Source organism: Salvia splendens, chromosome 19 (assembly GCF_004379255.2).
Source record: "Salvia splendens isolate huo1 chromosome 19, SspV2, whole genome shotgun sequence".
Taxonomy (NCBI): domain Eukaryota; kingdom Viridiplantae; phylum Streptophyta; class Magnoliopsida; order Lamiales; family Lamiaceae; genus Salvia; species Salvia splendens.
In genome coordinates, this window is record NC_056050.1 from 17,879,371 (window position 1) to 17,897,576 (window position 18,206).

General features: G+C 36.4%; 1 pseudogene; it reads left to right on the forward strand.

Annotated features, from left to right (window-relative positions):
* Positions 1 to 11,451, forward strand: part of LOC121778320 — a 45,153-nt pseudogene extending 33,702 nt beyond the window's left edge.
* Positions 11,452 to 18,206: the final 6,755 nt, after the last annotated feature.

Sequence of the window (18,206 nt, forward strand, 5' to 3'; positions counted from 1 at the left end):
TGATCCCCAGAGTGATCAAGACAGTTAAACATTCTCCTCAGGGAATTTCATGTGGTGCTGGAACTTTTTACCTCCCTATTTTGAGATCTTACAAAGGTGAAATTTTTTCGACCTCGATTCCAGTACATGTATTATTCCTAGTCTCGGAATTTTTCTGCAGCTCGAAGTTAAGGCAAGCATATTGCACCTTTCCCTAATGAGCTTGCCCTAGCTGATTTTTCTGAATAGTTCATTTCAGTGCGTTGCCTTAATGAACCTATGAAATCATTGATGTGATTTTGTTCTCCCATATCAAGATGCCTTTGAAGCATGATCAATGTTCCTTCATTGCAACCGCCTATGTTTCTAAATTTTTCACGATTGATCATCTTGGGCGGTGACGTGTTTGAACCACTATCCTTGATGCTCAAATCCTTTCAATTTGATTGGACAATTGTACTGTCCTATTTGGCAGCTTACTATGGAAATTACAGTTAGTTCATTTCCATCCAGTTTTCATGACCTATCTCATGATTATTTCTAGCTCCCATCAAGGGTGAGCCTCCACTTCTATGAGTCCATTTAAAACCAGTTGAACCCGTAGTTTTTTTTTTTTTTTTGAATGGACAAGATAAGCTCCATTGAACTCAGTACTTGCCTTCAAGGTCGAATATCGACGAAAATTCATATGATTTGAACAAGCAATGCTATTCTTGTCCAATTGGGTATTCGAGAGCCCTTTGGATTTTCAGTCATACTTCTTCTGTGTGATATCAGTTCCTATCCAAGTTAAGTTTATTAATCATCGAGTTATTGATACGAAATTATCTGGAGAGCATTCGGGAAAGAGGAAAGCTTGATAGCATCGCTACCCTCACCATCCCTACTGTGAAAGGAAGAACCGAAATTCTCCTTTAAAGAGTTATCGCAGAAGAATCGATTTAGAGCCCTATAATACAGAGCAAGGGCAAACGTTGGCAATGATACGCGATGAAGTATTCTACGCTATGCCACGTCCCAAATTAAGCGGCTCAGAAAGGAGCTGTCGATAGAGTTTGTGTTAACCTAGACACGAGATCTAGATCACTCTGGAAAGTCATGCCAGATTATTTCACCACGAATCGCTCAGTCGAACCAAAAGAGCATGGAGACGGTAGCATTGGGAGAAAGAAGCCAACACCTCCACATGCACAGATTCAGTATTCAAGGTTTAATGCGAGTAGAATAAAGTCTATGCTAAATCATGACAAAGAATCGCGGTAAACACAAAAGCATCTTGAAAACGATAAAAGTAGACTACCTCAACTGAGCGAGAGGTTACGAGATCATTATGGCAGCTCAATGACTACCTTTACGATCGATGCAAGCGTTAGAGAACTCAATACCTGGCGATGAAATCTAAGATTAGAAATAGCTTCATCACCCAGACGAAATGAATTACTAAAGGAATGACTTGAATCAGTCATATTATCTCAGTCACCATATAGAATGGCGCTCAAGAAATAAGAAGAACTTAAGATCCAGTTACAAGAATAAGTAGACCTGGGTTTCATCAGACCCAGTGTATCGTTTTTGGGCGCATCAGTATTCTTCATGAAGAAGGAGAGAACGTTGAGAGTTGAGCAAGTTAGCACTCAAGAACAAGTATCATTTGCTGAGAATCGACGATCTTCTCGATCAGCTGCAAGGAGCTAGAGTCTTCTCGAAGAACGAGAAGGAACACGAGGAACACGAGAAACATTTGAGGGCCACTTTAGAAACGTTAAGAGCCGAGAAAATCTATGTTAAGATCAGCAAGTGTGAGTTCTGGCTTAGCGAAGTGAACTTCCTTGGACACATAGTGACATCAGAAGGGATCCGAGTGGACCCTGTTAAAGTTTAAGTCGTGCAACGTTGGCAGTCACCAGCGACGCCCAATGAAATTCGGAGTTTCCTAGGACTCACGGGATACTACCGCAGATTCATTGAAGGATTCTCTAAGATAGCAAGGCCAATGACTTAACAGCTCAAGAAAGGAGTTAAAACCGACTGGATTCCAAAATGTGAAGCAAGCTTCCAACTGCTAAAGGAAAAGTTGACAACAAGACCAGTTCTAGCCGTGCCGGAAGCGGGAGTCGACTAGGTGGTGTATACAGATGCATCGAAGGTCGGACTCGGGCGCGTGCTGAAGCAGAAGGACCTGAATATGAGACAGCGCAGATGGCTGGAACTAGTCAAAGACTACGACTGTGGTATAAATTACCACCCAGGCAAAGCCAATGTGGTAGCAGATGCTTTGAGCAGAAAGACTACGCCTCAAATGGCTACCTTCCTCACACAAGAGGAAGAGCTTATCCGGGAATTCGCCAAGATGCGACTGGAGATGGTAAGAGCCCCGGAGACAGTGGACAGCAAGATTTCCACCTTGGTCATAGAACCAGATTTAAGAGCCAGAATCATTGACGCCCAGAGATACGATGAAGCCCTGGAAAAGATTCATCTCAGAGTGAGGACCGGAAAAGGGGATTGTTACCGCGAAGAGGCGGATAATGCTCTCACTTTCAAAGGGAGACTATGCGTACCCAATGAGGAGACACTTAGGAACGAGATCATGAGTGAAGCTCACGAGACACCCTACACTGCCCATCCTGGGAGTACAAAGATGTATCAGGACTTGAAGAAGCAATTTTGGTGGGATAGCATGAAGAGAAGCATAGCATCGTTTGTAGGAAGATGCCTGGCTTGCCAGCAAGTGAAGGCTTTACATCAACGACCCTATGGGAAGTTGCAGCCTCTCGAGATTCCAGAATGGAAATGGGAGCATATAGCAATGGATTTTGTGACAGGGCTGCCAAAATCGCAGCGGGGAAACACTGCTATCTGGGTGATTATAGATCGCCTCACCAAAAGTGCTCACTTCATACCAATTCGTATTACATACGGGTCGGACAAGTTGGCACAAATTTATGTGCAAGAGATCGTGCGCCTGCATGGTGTGCCAGTAACGATCACCTCAGATTGAGATTCAAAATTTACTTCTAGATTTTGGATGAGCCTACAACGAGAGTTAGGCACTCGGTTGAATTTCAGCACAGCAATCCATCCACAGACGGACGGACGGTCCGAAAGGACGATTCAGACATTGGAAGACATGTTAAGAGCCGTAGTGCTTGACCGTGGAGTAAGCTGGGAGACAGTACTTCCACTTATAGAGTTTGCTTACAACAACAGTTACCAGGCAACTATTGATATGGCCCCGTATGAGGCACTCTATGGGAAAAAGTGTAAATCACCACTTTACTGGGATGAAGTTGGTGAGAGGAGGATTCTCGGACCAGACTCGGTAGAAGAAATGATAGAAATCGTTCGACAGATCCGAGGAAGAATCAAAGAAGCTCATGATAGACAGAAGTCCTATACAGATGCCCGCAGAACGGATTTGCAGTTCGAAGCAGGGGACAAGGTCTTCCTGAAAGTGTCCCCATCGAAAGGGATAACCAGATTTGGCGTCAAGGGCAAGCTGAAACCGCGTTTTATCGGGCCTTACGAGATCCTAGAAACAGTCGGCCCCGTGGCGTACAGATTAGCGCTTCCGCCCAGCTTCGGGAGTGTTCACAATGTGTTTCATGTATCACAGTTGAGAAAGTATGTGTTTGACCCCAAACACATAGTACACCAAGAGGAAATGGTGTTAGAACCAGATTTGAGCTATGAAGAAAAGCCAGAAGCAATTCTGGACAGCAAAGTTAAAGAGTTGAGGAATAAAAATATTGTAACAGTGAAAGTCTTATGGAAGCATCACGGCCGCGAGGAGGCGACGTGGGAGCTCGAGGACCAGATGAAAAAGAAATATCCACAGCTTTTTGCCTAACCGAGACAAAATTTCGGGACGAAATTTTTGTTAAGGGGGGTAGAATGTAATAGCCGAGACCTAGATTCTCGAGAACTCTTGAGAAATAAATACCAGCTTTTACTTTTGCATTATGAACGAAAGAATATTTGTTATTCCTTGAGTATTCAAAAGACACACAATAGAACTTCCGTTAAGGCACGGAAGTAAAAGGGATCGTTTATTTATTAAGTAACACGATAAAGTATACACCTCGAGCTAAGTCAATAATCTACAGTTTTACTTTGGGAGAAAAAGGAAATGAAATACACCCTAGTTAACTATTACAAAATAGGAGGAAAGGTATAACGGCCTTCTCCTTAGCTTGTTTTAGCCCAAGTTTCCGACGGCCGTTGGGCCGAGTCGACGGGACAGCAGTCGGAGGGGGAGGCAGCCTCTTGTCCCTAACAGAAACTACAAGATAAACAAGAGATTACATAAGGCACTAAAGCTTTTAGTTGGCAAAATAAACAAGGATAAGAAACAAACCTACTTTAAGCTTTGAAGACCAAAACTTACCGAAAAAAGGAAAGAAAGAGGTTGCTTTACCCCTGCACTCCACGGCTCGCACCAGCCAAACCAGCAGCCACCTGCACTCCAGCTAGTACCTGCAAAATGAGACGAGACTCATAAATGGGTCGAGGTACAATGCAGCACAAAACACCAAAATCAGTTATGATAATCAGAGCATAGCCAGGAGCTATAAGCTCGTCCAGCCACACGAGTACACTCTGCGGAATGGCTGCAGAAATAACAGCCAAATCAGCTCCGCAAGGACTACCTTCCAGCCAAGTACACTAGCCCTTTTTTCAGGCTTTCAGTTAGGCCACAAGTTTAAAAGGCCTCAGCCTCTGCCTCCCTCATTGTCACAAGGAAATAGCAACACAGTGAGTCACAGAGAGGGAAGAACCGAGGCAGCAAGGGAGAACAAGGCAAGAAGTAAGCAAGAGCAGCACAAGTTCAGTGAAGGTAACCTCTTCCCTTCAAACTCAGTTAACCAAATTATATGCATCATATAGACAAGCATATAACTAGGACTTGAGAACTTAGGAACACAAAAGCTCAAGAACATAGGAGTATGCCTTAAAACCCCATATCAGAACAGGATCGGTAACATAGGAACAACTACCACAGGCTCAACCCCTCCATGAAATCGAATAAGCCACAACAGAAATTAAGAAAAACGGTTCCCTAATGCTCAAGCACAGTGTAATAGAAATTCCTCAATCTTTTCCAATAACTACTCTAGAAAGAATTTAACAAGGGACTTAGCTTGGACGGAAATTGGCTCTTGTCCGAGACGTCGAGCTGCCAGGAGTGAAACGTACAGCCGATGGTGACGGCGGTTCTACCGACGGAGGCGTCGGTGAGGCTTTGGCTAGTTCCGAGTCTAGGTCGACGGAGGGGTTGACCGATGGCGGAGATAAGACCAACTGCTGTCCCACGCCGGTGGGTTTGGTATTGCGACTGACATTTCGGCGAGAAGTGTCGAAGGCGACTAGATGCGAGAGCCAAGAGCAAGAGAGAGGTGACCACCGGCGGCAGCACCGCGGAGGAGCTGGAGTGATGGCTCACAAGCCGCCGCTGTGTATTCTCCAGTGACAGGAGCACCTCGATGCCGGTGACGGAGCGGCGGCGAGAGGGTGGAGGCGCCGCCGTTTTGCCGGGAGGGGAAGGAGATGGAATGAAATGTAGGGCGTCTATTTTTATCCCAAATTGGGGATTTGTTTTTGAAGAAATGAGGGAGACCGAAAGATGTGGGGGAGTATTTAGTTTGGGCCTTTTTTGTGGACTCATGTTTAATTAGTGAAATTTTTTGTTGGGCAATGATTTAAGTTAAGGGTTTGGGCCATAAGAAACTCTCAAGCAATTGGGCCATGCCCATTAATAATTGATATGGGCCACTGCCAATAATTAAATTAGGGGCCATGGGACTTATTCTCTTTAAGCCATAAAAAAAGATGTGGAATTTTGGCCACTACTTTTGAAATTAAATTTGGCCTTATCGCATGAGTAAATTTGTTGGACCACAGCTCTAAATAAATGCAAGAGTTGAGAAGAGAAATTTCCCTAAGCCACGGAAGAAGAGAAATATTTAAGCTGTGTTGAAATAGTACTCAGTAAATAATTAGATGGGAATTTTATTAGCCAAGTAAGTATTTCAAACTACTTAAGGAAAATAATCCGGGAATTTATTATACCCGGACAGATCGGCCAGACTCAGAATAAATTAAATCGCCGATTTAATGAAAGATTTAACAAGAAGTAAAATAATAAGCACACGCTTAGGCATGCATACATGTAAGATAAATAATTTCTTAAAGCCTAATTTAGGTATATTAATTTTTGTAAAGGAACGTCGTCGCTCGACGCGTAATCTCAGCAAAGAAAAGCACCCGTTTTGCAAGAGTTTAAGCAATTGAGGTGAGCTTCTTTCTCCTCTTTCTTTTAAAGTGTATTTATATGAAAACATGATTATTTGAATGAGTTGTCATGCCATGTTTTGTTTTGTGATTGCCTATCTGTTAAATCAAATTCGGGTCCCAGTAGGGCAGTGAGCCAGCGCCAAGTCGACCTCAAACCCTACTCGGACTAGTGTACACATAGGGACCGTGAGCTAGCGCTAGGTTGGCCGGTCCGTGGGTCGTGAGCTAGCGCCAGGTTGGCCGGCCCAGTGGTCGTGGAATGTGGCCACATTCCCGATTCACGCAGCTGATATGGCATATCATCAGAAGTTTAAATGACTGCAGTCTATTTTCAGAAAGAAATAACAGATTTTAGTGACCGGGATAGATTTTCAGTAAAACCCCGCGTTCACTCAGCTTGGCTGACAACTAAAAGAAAAACAGTTTTCGGCATGAGCCCACTGAGTGCATCAAGTACTCAGCCCTGCATTTTGTTTTCCTTAATGTGCAGGTTGATTGTTGTCGAAGCCGAGGAGGTGTTGGGACAGAAGACCAAATAAGTAGGAAGGTAGTGGGTGTAGTATGTCTTCATACATATTACATCTGTCTTGGTACTCTTCCGTTGCGCAAATTCAGAACATTCATTTAACAAAGACAATTTCTCATAACTACTCTGATTCAGCATGATTTGTACCCTCAACACACTTCAGACAATGTTTCTTTTGATTTAAGCATCTTATGATGAGTTGAGACAGTTTCGGTATGTTTTAGTCGCGGTAAAGCTACACTTTCTTTGACTAGGGAGATGTGGTCGTGACAGGATGTTTGCACTGGTGAAGAATGGGTGACGGGATCTAGGATAGTGATGTTAAATTTATCATCGGCTTTAGATTGAGCAAACGGCTACCGTGTGAAGAAGGCGGCGGCTAGGGTTTGCTGTTTAATAGGAGATGGGGAGGGGGAAAGGCAAAAGAGTGGAGAGGTAGTTTGAGATTGTTGAATGAGAGAGGAGTGGGTGGAGGGGTTGAATTCCTCAGAATGCTTAATTTTCGGACCTTCAAAAATCTGACGGTTCCAATTCTCGGTTCTTTACAAAATTACCTTTATAATGCACTAAATTAGCCATATAATGCACCGCGGGTTTAAAAAATAAGCTTCCATCAGGGCCGTTGATGAATCAGATCTAACGGCCCATATTTAGAAGAATAAAGGATATAAGGCTTGAATAGGAGAATAATGCTCTCATATATATATAGGGTTTTGATCTATGCAAAACTAGATTTAAATACAGAAACGCATAACAATATCATATGTAGGACACTTTTAGATCATAGTTAGTTAATTTTTAAGTCATGCTAACAAAGCATGACCTAAAATGATCTTAGCATGACATTAAACCCAAATATTATAATATGACCTAAAATTGCTTAATTATGACCTTTCGTGTTTTGGTTAATTATTGACCATTAGATTATCTAATCCTTTGGCCAAGATTTGGGCTGCATTTCTGGATTTAAATATATTTTTATTTTGATCATCTCCCTATATATATATAATATTGAAAATAGATTAGGTTCCTTAAAATGAGATAAAATTTTTAGCAAATACCCACAAATATCTATTTTCAAATAATAAAGAAAAATCCTTTCACTAATATAAAGAAAGTACTAAAAATTATTGACCGAAATAATAAAGTAAAGCTTAACACATAAATTTGTGATTAGTCACAACTAAAAATATTTGGAGTCATGAATTACTATAACTGAACAAACCACTAATTCACAACTAGATTATTCGAAGTTATAAATTATAGCAAAAACAATATACCTGATACCCGAGTCGGGTATCCCGCACCCGACGCCACGGGTACCCGACCTGACCATTTTTTTTTGTTTTTATTAATCTTATTATTGTTGTTATTTGTATATTTTACTCCATAATATACTGCCCTATTATGCTCAATATTTTTTGAAACTAATTACTGCCATAATATGCCCAATTGTTGATCATCATCAGTAAGTATCATCGATTTAGATGAATTCATCCTTAAAAAATCCAAAGTCCAAACATGAGTTATCAATCATTCATATACATATATACACACAATATATGTATATCCAAAATCTAAACCTTGTATATAATATATGTATATGTTAGATATATGTAAATGAAGATTCTGAAAATTATGTTAGTATGTTATTGTATGTGGGTGTTAGTGTAATTAAAAGATTATAAAAGTTAAACAAACTTAACTCATAAAAAGGGGAAAAAGAAAAAAAAAATGTAGTGAGCGCATATTTGAAATTTTAATATACAAAACGCTAATATAATTATAAACAATCGGGTAATTGTCGGGACTAACGGGTATACCCGTTCGGGTATCGGGTATACCCGATAACCGCAAATCCCAAAATACGATACCCGATACCTGCAGGATATCGAGTCGGGTGGGAAATTACCCGATACCCCTTACCCGTTTCAACACCCCTAGTTGAGATCCTTTTCATAACACTGTACAATACAGTAAACGAATTGGCAGAGATGGCTGGTGTAGAACAAGGACGTAGTATCGAAGAATTTATTGTTGGAATGGTACACATAATTTAAAAGGAGGATTAACATTTGATATTATAGAAAATACCCGAAAAACTGAACATCCGATCTGAACTAAACCGAAATTTAAAACTTTGTTTGCTTTTATTCACAGTTCAGTTTGGTTTAACCTTTTGGCAAATTTTGGTTTTTTGATTTGGTTTGGTTTTGGCTGTATAGAAACCAAAAACCGAATTTATTTTTAATATTACATACATAGTTTATTATACCTAAAATAAACTCCATTTGTGTTGATTCATATTTATAAATGTTATGATATTATAAAGATTATAATTGTTTAGATGTGTTAATTGGTTGATACGATAGTATATTTTTATGTTAATTATAGAAAATTATCTTTTTTGATTTTTCGATTTTTCGGGTTCAGTTTTTGTAGTTTGGACTTTTACAATATCAATTTGGACATCTTAGACTTCCGCTCAAAACTTTTTTGTATTTTCTTATATTTAATTTTTATGATAAATTTACCTTAAAAGACGAATCAAGCTCTGTTTATTGTTTCATCAGATTCTCAAATATATGCAATGAAGATTTTATAGCATTGGCGATGCAAGATTTCACTATTTGCCAAGCTCAGTACCACAAAGAACTTCAACAACTGCAAAGGTATGACTATGGCAATGTGCTTTATTTTTATGTTTATAGTATATAGTTTAAGCATAAAAATTGTTACATGAATTAACCAAATAATGCAGGTGGTATGCAGACTGTAGACTGGACACTTTGAAGTTTGGAAGACAAGTGGTATTCATTTCTTATTTTCTGGTTTCATTAGTCATCGATGATTGTGCGACGTCTGCTCATGCTCGTCTGGCCTTTACCAAAACAACTGTTCTTGTAACCCTTATCGATGATTTTTTCGACTATGGTGGTTCAAGAAAAGAGTGCTACCACATTCATGAATTAGTCAATGAGTAAGCTTAATTTCTTGCATTTTATTTCAAGTAAAATCATCAAGTGACCAAAATAATCCCACCTATTGAATTGCATATTCTTATGAACTGATTGATTTTGAACTTAGTTTAATTCCATATTTTATCAATCTATCTTGTCACTAAACGCCTCCCTCTAGGGAAATTAAAAATTCATATTTTTCAACAGATGGAAACTGAAGCCGATTGCAGAATACGAATCAAAGGAAGTTGAGATCCTTTTCACAGCACTGTACAATACAGTAAACGAATTGGCAGTGTTGACTGGTGTAGAACAAGGACGTAGTATCAAAGAATTTATAATTGGAATGGTACACATAATTTTCAAAGCGGATTAATATCTGATAATATAGAAAACACCCTAAAACTGAACATCCGACCCGAAATTTGATACTTGGTTTGGTTTTATTTGGTTTCAGTTCGGGTTGGTTTAAATTTTTGGCAAATTTTGGTTTTTCGATTCAGTTTGGTTCGGATGTATAGAAACCGAAAATTGATTTTATTTTTTATATTACATATATAATATATTATACCTAAATAAACTCTATGTGTTGATTCATGTTTATAAATGTTATGATATTATGAAAATTATAATTGTTTAGATAAGGTAATTGGATAATACGATAATAGTATATTTTTATGTTAATTATAGATATTATCTTTTTTTTATTTTCAGTTTTTCGGGTTCAGTTTTTTTAGTTTAGATTTTGGCTTTTTTGGATATATTCGCACATCTGATATTATAAATGAATCTTTTGATGGTAACTTATTAAAGTGCAGTGGGTTGAAGTACTATCATCATTCAAAGTAGAATTAGATACATGGAGCGATGGCTCGCAACAAAGCTTTGATGAGTACATGTCTACGTCGTGGTTATCGATTTCTGGAAAAATCGTAATTCTTGTGGCCTTGCAATTCATTGGCGTAAAGTTGTCCGATGAGATGCTCATGAGTGAAGAGTGTAGTGATTTGTCTAGGCACGTCTCAATCATTATCCGCCTTATCAACGACGTCTGCAGTTTTGAGGTAAGCTTCTTCCTCTTCTCACCTTTAAAATATTTAATAAATTCAAAATAAACATCTCATTTTTTAAAATATGAGGAGACAAATTGAATTAATTTTGAGAAAAATGAAAAATAAAAGTAAGGTGCATTTTATAGAAGGAACGCAGGGAGAATAAAGGGAACAACTGTATGAGCATTCTATTAGCCGATGGAAGAGGCGTTACTGAAGAGGAAGCTATTGCAGAGATAAAAGAAATAGTTGAAAATCACAGGAGAAAATTAATGCAAATTGTGTACAAAAAGGGAACAATTTTGCCGAGAAGATGCAGAGATACATTTATGGAGACATGTAAGGCTGCTTCTTATGTTTACACTAGCAGCGACGAATTTACTACTCCGCAAAAGTTGAAGGAAGATATGAAATCCTTCCTTGGTTTATAAAACTCTAAAAAGCGGAAAACATCGACGAAAATGTTGTGTTTTTCGTTATGATATGTAAATTCACTATGGCCTTCGATGGGAAATTGGATTCGTAAGCTATTAGAAATATGGAATAAACATGTGCATTGGCAGGTGCAAAATATAATTTTGGAAGAAAAAAATGGTATTTGTATATTAGTATAAAATTGCTAAAATAATATTTTCTAGAATATTCGATTAGGATGTGTACGCTTAGTCAATTTTCGAAATTGAAAGTATAACTGGCGAAGTTTTTGAAAAACTTGGGCTGTATTTGGTGAAGCCTCACTTAATATCTTTGGCAAATATGTTTCGAATCTGGGATAATAAACAATAGAAATAGCCAAGAATTAAGCCCATCATAGTATATCATGAAATGTCAACACATCCTTATAAAACTATACTATTAGTTTGATTTTTAAACCGCCAAATTAATAGTCCGATTGGACTAAATTGAAAACCGCCCAACCCACAAAATTTTGGTATACAAAATAAATTTTTTATATGTGTTACATACTTTCTTGTTTCAAAACAAATCGTTACATACTTGCATTACATCTACAGTGACAAGAAATAATAAATACATATAACCGATATATGAATATATCAAAATTCAGAAAACTTGAAGAAGTAATACTCCATATATATCAATTGTTTTCATTTTATGGAGTTATTGGTTTCAATCTTTTTTGATAGTACATAATTTCTTCAATAAATGATATTAATTCTCATTCAATTACTTTGTACTAGTAAAGATCCTACACATTATAGAAATTCAATGTATAGTTCTTTAAAGGATTCTTATTCAAAGGATTCTTTTTCATTTCTATTCTATGGATATCAGTACTCAACCTTTAATTAAGTTTAAATCAAAATAAAAAAAAATTAGGCAAGTTTATTAATTGAGTTTCGATATTACAAGTCATAAATGCATAGCAGATATAAAGATAAAATCAAAATTAAAAATTTTCTAATTTAGCAGATATAGAGATAAAATCAAAGTATCAATTTTCTTATTAGGGGCCATACGACGTCGTTATCATTTCTGCCACTGCCTCCGAATTCACCATCTCCATTGCTAAAACCCAATGAAAAAATAAAAATAAAAAGAAGACAGTGCAAATTTTGTGCAAGATGTTTAATTTGATCCAAGCAGACACTGTTATTTTCGATTGTTTTCTGTCCTTTCGTGATTTGTGTTTTCCATAATTGCATGTATAGATGAGAGACAACTGCATCAAGTTGGTGCTTTGTTTGGTGGATTAGACAAGACTTAGTCTCATTATAGGTCGGATGAACTCGACTTAGTACTTAGTCTCGAGATTGTGCCAGATTAGTCTTGCCTTATGAGTTAGTCTCGAGATTGTGCCAGATTAGTCTTGCCTTATGAGTCTTGGTTTCCCCTTATGAAAGAGGTGACTTTGGCCAATTCAATTTCAAGTAATCTTGGCTGAATTTAATAACCGAACACCGAGAATTTATGGTGGTTGCTAGCTAATTGTTCCAAATAATCATAGCCGCACTTATCTTCTCTACTTAGAAGTAGAAGGTGGTAGTCGAAGTAGTTTGTGTAATTAACGTGTGATGTTTTTGTGTGCCTTCTTCCACTTAGGCCATGGCTTGGCCTAAGTGTGAGGAGTTTGTGTAATTAACGTGTGATGTTTTCTGTGTTTCTTGTGTGTCTGCTCACACTTACCCCATGGCTTGGCCCAAGTGTGAGAAGATTGTTTTGTATATATTTTGTTGTGTTTTGCCTTCTTACACTTAGCCCAATGCTTGGTTTAAGTGTGAGAAGTTTTTGTTTTGTGTTTTTGTGTTTTTCTGTTTGTGTCGCCACTAACTGCCCTGCTTTCCACTTCATGAGGATTGCTTGGGGACAAGCATAAATGAAGTGGGAGGGGGGAAGCAGTTAGTGCAGTTAGTGTCATGTACATATTTTGTTAGGTCTAAGAGTTAGTAGAAGTTTTTTTTAGGATCTGTGTTCATGCATAACTGGTATAATAAATAGCAAAAGCCTCTTAGGGAGAGTAATTGAAGAGAGAATACATGCTAATTTGTGAATCCTTTTTTCCTTAATAAATCAAAGTGAGTTGGATGAAGTAAGAACGATAGAAATTGCCTAAATTTTAAGCTTACTGTGAAGCCCTCTTAAAGGTGAGTTATAAGCCTAGAGTAGATCACTTTCTACTAAACACTTAAAAATAATAGAGTGGCTGCCATTGATGCTAAGAGAAAAGTGACACAAGTAGTAAGGACTAAAGGCAATATGGATAACCATTTTGAGCTTAATTCTTTCGAACTCGCTGAACCTACCTCATTGGAAAGGCACCCCTTAGTGAACTCTTTGGGTCTGTACTAAACTGTATCCATTTATTGGAACCTTTAGCCTTCATGCCATGTGAACAAAGGGGCATGGATGGAGTAACACGATGGCAAGGGATAGAAGAAGAAAATTGGGAAACAAGGGAAGTATGGAAATAGAAGATGATAAACGGGCACGAAAAGTTGTAACTTGACCCAAGAAAAAGTTAGAATATGGGCAGAAAAATATATACATGTTATCAGGCCCAGGAAAAAAAAGAAGAAAATTGGCAGGAACAATTGTTACCTAAGCCAAGAAAAAAAATACATATATATATATACATATATATATAGAGAGAGAGTTGTGATCATATGATAACCCCTAAATCACGTAATAACCCTATAACCAAATCTGAACCACACATATTTTCTAATCTTGTGTTTGAGATTCAAACTTAGATTTACTTCATAAAAAAAAGCATGTGGGTAAATATGTCATTTCCCTCATTTAATTTCTGAATTTCGCCAAATAACACGTAAAATGATAAAATGATATATGTTAGGTTTATTGCATAGAATGTTAGTTTTGCCGGATAGAATGATACTCTGAGTTGATAAAATGATAATATGTCATTTCCCTCATTTAATTTCTAAATTTCGCCAAATATCACGTAAAATGATAAAATGATAAATGTTAGGTTTATTGCATAGGATGATAGTTTTGCCGGATAGAATGATACTCTGAGTTAATAAAATGATAATATGTCATTTCCCTCATTTAATTTTTAAATTTCACCAAATATCACGTAAAATGATAAAATGATATATGTTAGGTTTATTGCATAGAATGATAGTTTTGCCAGATAGAATGATACTCTGAGTTGATAAAATGATACTTTTTGACTAACTGATAAAATGATATATGTTAGGTTTATTGCATAGAATGATAGTTTTGCCGGATAGAATGATACTCTGAGTTGATAAAATTATACTTTTGACTGACTGATAAAATAATATATGTTAGGTTTATTGCATAGAATGATAGTTTTGCCGGATAGAATGATGCTCTGAGTTGATAAAATCATACTTTTTGACTGACTGATAAAATGATAAAATGATATGTGTTAGGTTTATTGCTTAGAATGATAGTTTTGCTGGATAGAATGATACTCTGAGTTGATAAAATGATACTTTTGACTGACTGATAAAATGATAAAATGATATATGTTAGGTTTATTGCATAGAATGATAGTTTTGCCGGATAGAATGATACTCTGAGTTGATAAAATGATACTTTTGACTGACTGATTAAATGATATATGTTAGGTTTATTGCATAGAATGATAGTTTGGCCGGATAGAATGATACTCTGAGTTGATAAAATGATACTTTTGACTGACTGATAAAATGATATATGTTAGGTTTATTGCATAGAATGATAGTTTTGTCGGATAGAATGATACTCTGAGTTGATAAAATGATACTTTTGACTTACTGATAAAATGATATATGTTAAGTTTATTGCATAGAATGATAGTTTTGCCAGATAGAATGATACTCTGAGTTGATAAAATGACACTTTTGACTAATAAAATGATAAAATAATACATGTTAGGTTTATTGCATAGAATGATAGTTTTGCCGGATAGAATGATACTCTGAGTTGATAAAATGATACTTTTGACTGACCGATAAAATGATATATGTTAGGTTTATTGCATAGAATGATAGTTTTGCCGGATAGAATGATACTCTGGGTTGATAAAATGATACTTTTGACTGATAAAATGATATATGTTAGGTTTATTGCATAGAATGATAGTTTTACCGGATAGAATGATACTCTGAGTTGATAAAATGATACTTTTGACTAACTGATAAAATGATAAAATGATATATGTTAGGTTTATTGCATAGAATGATAGTTTTGCCGGATAGAATGATACTCTGAGTTGATAAAATGATACTTTTGACTGACTGATAAAATGATAAAATGATATATGTTAGGTTTATTACATAGAATTATAGTTTGGCCGGATAGAATGATACTCTGAGTTGATAAAAAGATATAGTTTTGCCGGATAGAATGATTCTCTGAGTTGATAAAATGATACTTCTGACTGACTGATAAAATGATAAAATGATAAAATGATATATGTTAGGTTTATTATATAGAATGATAGTTTTGTCGGATAGAATGATACTCTGAGTTGATAAAATGATACTTTTGACTGACTGATAAAATGAAAAAATGATCTATGTTAGGTTTATTGCATAGAATGATAGTTTTGCCAGATAGAATGATACTCTGAGTTGATAAAATGATACTTTTGACTGATAAAATGATACATGTTAGGTTTATTGCATAGAATGATAGTTTTGCCGGATAGAATGATACCCTGAGTTGATAAAATGATACTTTTGATTGACTGATAAAATGATAAAATGATATATGTTAGGTTTATTGCATAGAATGATAGTTTTGCCGGATAGAATGATGCTCTGAGTTGATAAAATGATACTTTTGACTGATAAAATGATAAAATGATAAAATGATATATGTTAGGTTTATTGCATAGAATGATAGTTTTGCCGGATAGAATGATACTCTGAGTTGATAAAATGATACTTTTGACTTACTTATAAAATGATATGTGTTGGGTTTATTGCATAGAATGGTAGTTTTGTCGGATAGAATGATACTCTGAGTTGATAAAATGATACTTTTGACTGATAAAATTATAAAATGATACTCCCTCCGTCCCGTGTTACTTGCACTTATTTCCTTTCTGGGCGTCCCAAGTTATTTGCACTCTTTCCATTTTTAGTAACAATTATCACCTACAGCCGCAATTGTTGACTTTCCTATACACTCATTCCTTAATCTCCGTGCCGAAAAGCAAACGTGCGAGTAGCACGGGACGGAGGGAGTACTTAAATAAGATTTTTTGTATTTAAATGAGCGAAATTTGTATATCATGGGAAATAAGATTTTACGTATAACTGAACCTCATACATATGTGTAACTGAACCTCATACATCTGTATATCATGGGAAATAAGATTTTACGTATTTAAATGAGCGAAATTTGGATACGTAAATTTTATCATGAGCGAAATTCAGAAATTAAATAAGTGAAATGACATATTTACCCTCTCCGCCTTTTTTATGAAGGAAAGCTAAGTTTAAATCTAGACCACGTGATTTTAAAAATGTGTGGTCCAGATTTAGTTATAGGGTTAATATGGAAATTGGGGTTATCATTATAATGTACCCCTATATTTATATATATATATATATATATATATATATATATATATATATATATATATATATATATATATATATATAGAGAGAGAGAGAGAGAGTTGCGATCATATGATAACCCCCAATTTGTGTGATAACCCTATAACCAAATCTGGACCACATATATTTTCTAATCTTGTGGCTGAGATTCAAACTTAGATTTACTTCATAAAAAAAGACGCATGGGGTAAATATGTCATTTCTCTCATTTAATTTATGAATTTCGCTCCATTCTTTCATTCTCTCTCAGTTCGATTCTCTCATCTTTCTCAGCAATTTTGTTTCCATATTCCTCTTCTCATCGATTTTGTTCCTAGATTTGATGGTGTTGAGGGAAGAATTCTGGTTGATGAAGTTTCTGAAGCGGCAGACGACGCCGGGTCTGGAACAGAATCGCACCGTCTCTTCCCGGAAGAAGGCCGGCCGAGAAATGTTGACTCTCCTCGCCACCGTCGTTAGACAAAGCTAGAGAGTCTTAATTTCGTTCCAAAAATAATTGTACCATTAATTTGATGATGATTTTATTCGAATGGGTGAGATCTTCTTTATTTGTTCAGTAAAAAAAAATTTGAAAGAGGTTTTAGTGTCTTTTTTATCTGTAATCTTGCCTAGTAGTTAAACATAAAAACTCATTTTTTGTATATTTGATGAGCTATCCAATACATAGTTGTCTACATGTTCTTCATTTTAATGATGCTAAAATGATAGTTTTGCCGGATAGAATGATACTCTAAGTTGATAAAATGATAGTTTTGCCGGATAGAATGATACTCTGAGTTGATAAAATGATACTTTTACTTTTATCCCCTAAAACTATCATTTTATCCCCTGAAACCATCATTTTATCAAGTGCAACTATCATTTTACCTTCTGAAACTATCATTTTATCCCCTGAAGCTATCAATTTATCCCCTGAAACTATCATTTTATCCAGTGTAACTATCATTTTACCTTCTGAAACTATCATTTTATCCCCTGAAACTATCATTTTACCCCCTGAAACCATCATTTTATCAAGTTCAACTATCATGTTACCTTCTGAAACTATCATTTTATCCCCTGAAACTATCATTTTATCCACTGAAATGATAGTTGAATTGCATGGATGAATAAGTATCCAACTTCAGAGGTTGATGACTGTGCAGTGGCCTGCCTCTTTCTCAACTCAACAACCAATTCAATACCACACCCACTAGCCCAACTCACACAACACTAATACTCCATGTTTTGGTAATCGTTTAAGATTTCCAACTACTGTAAGTTTTATTACTGCATATTGTGGGATAGGATTCAAGCTTCTTCATAATTACTGTTGTTTCATCGATAATTTTTTTATTTT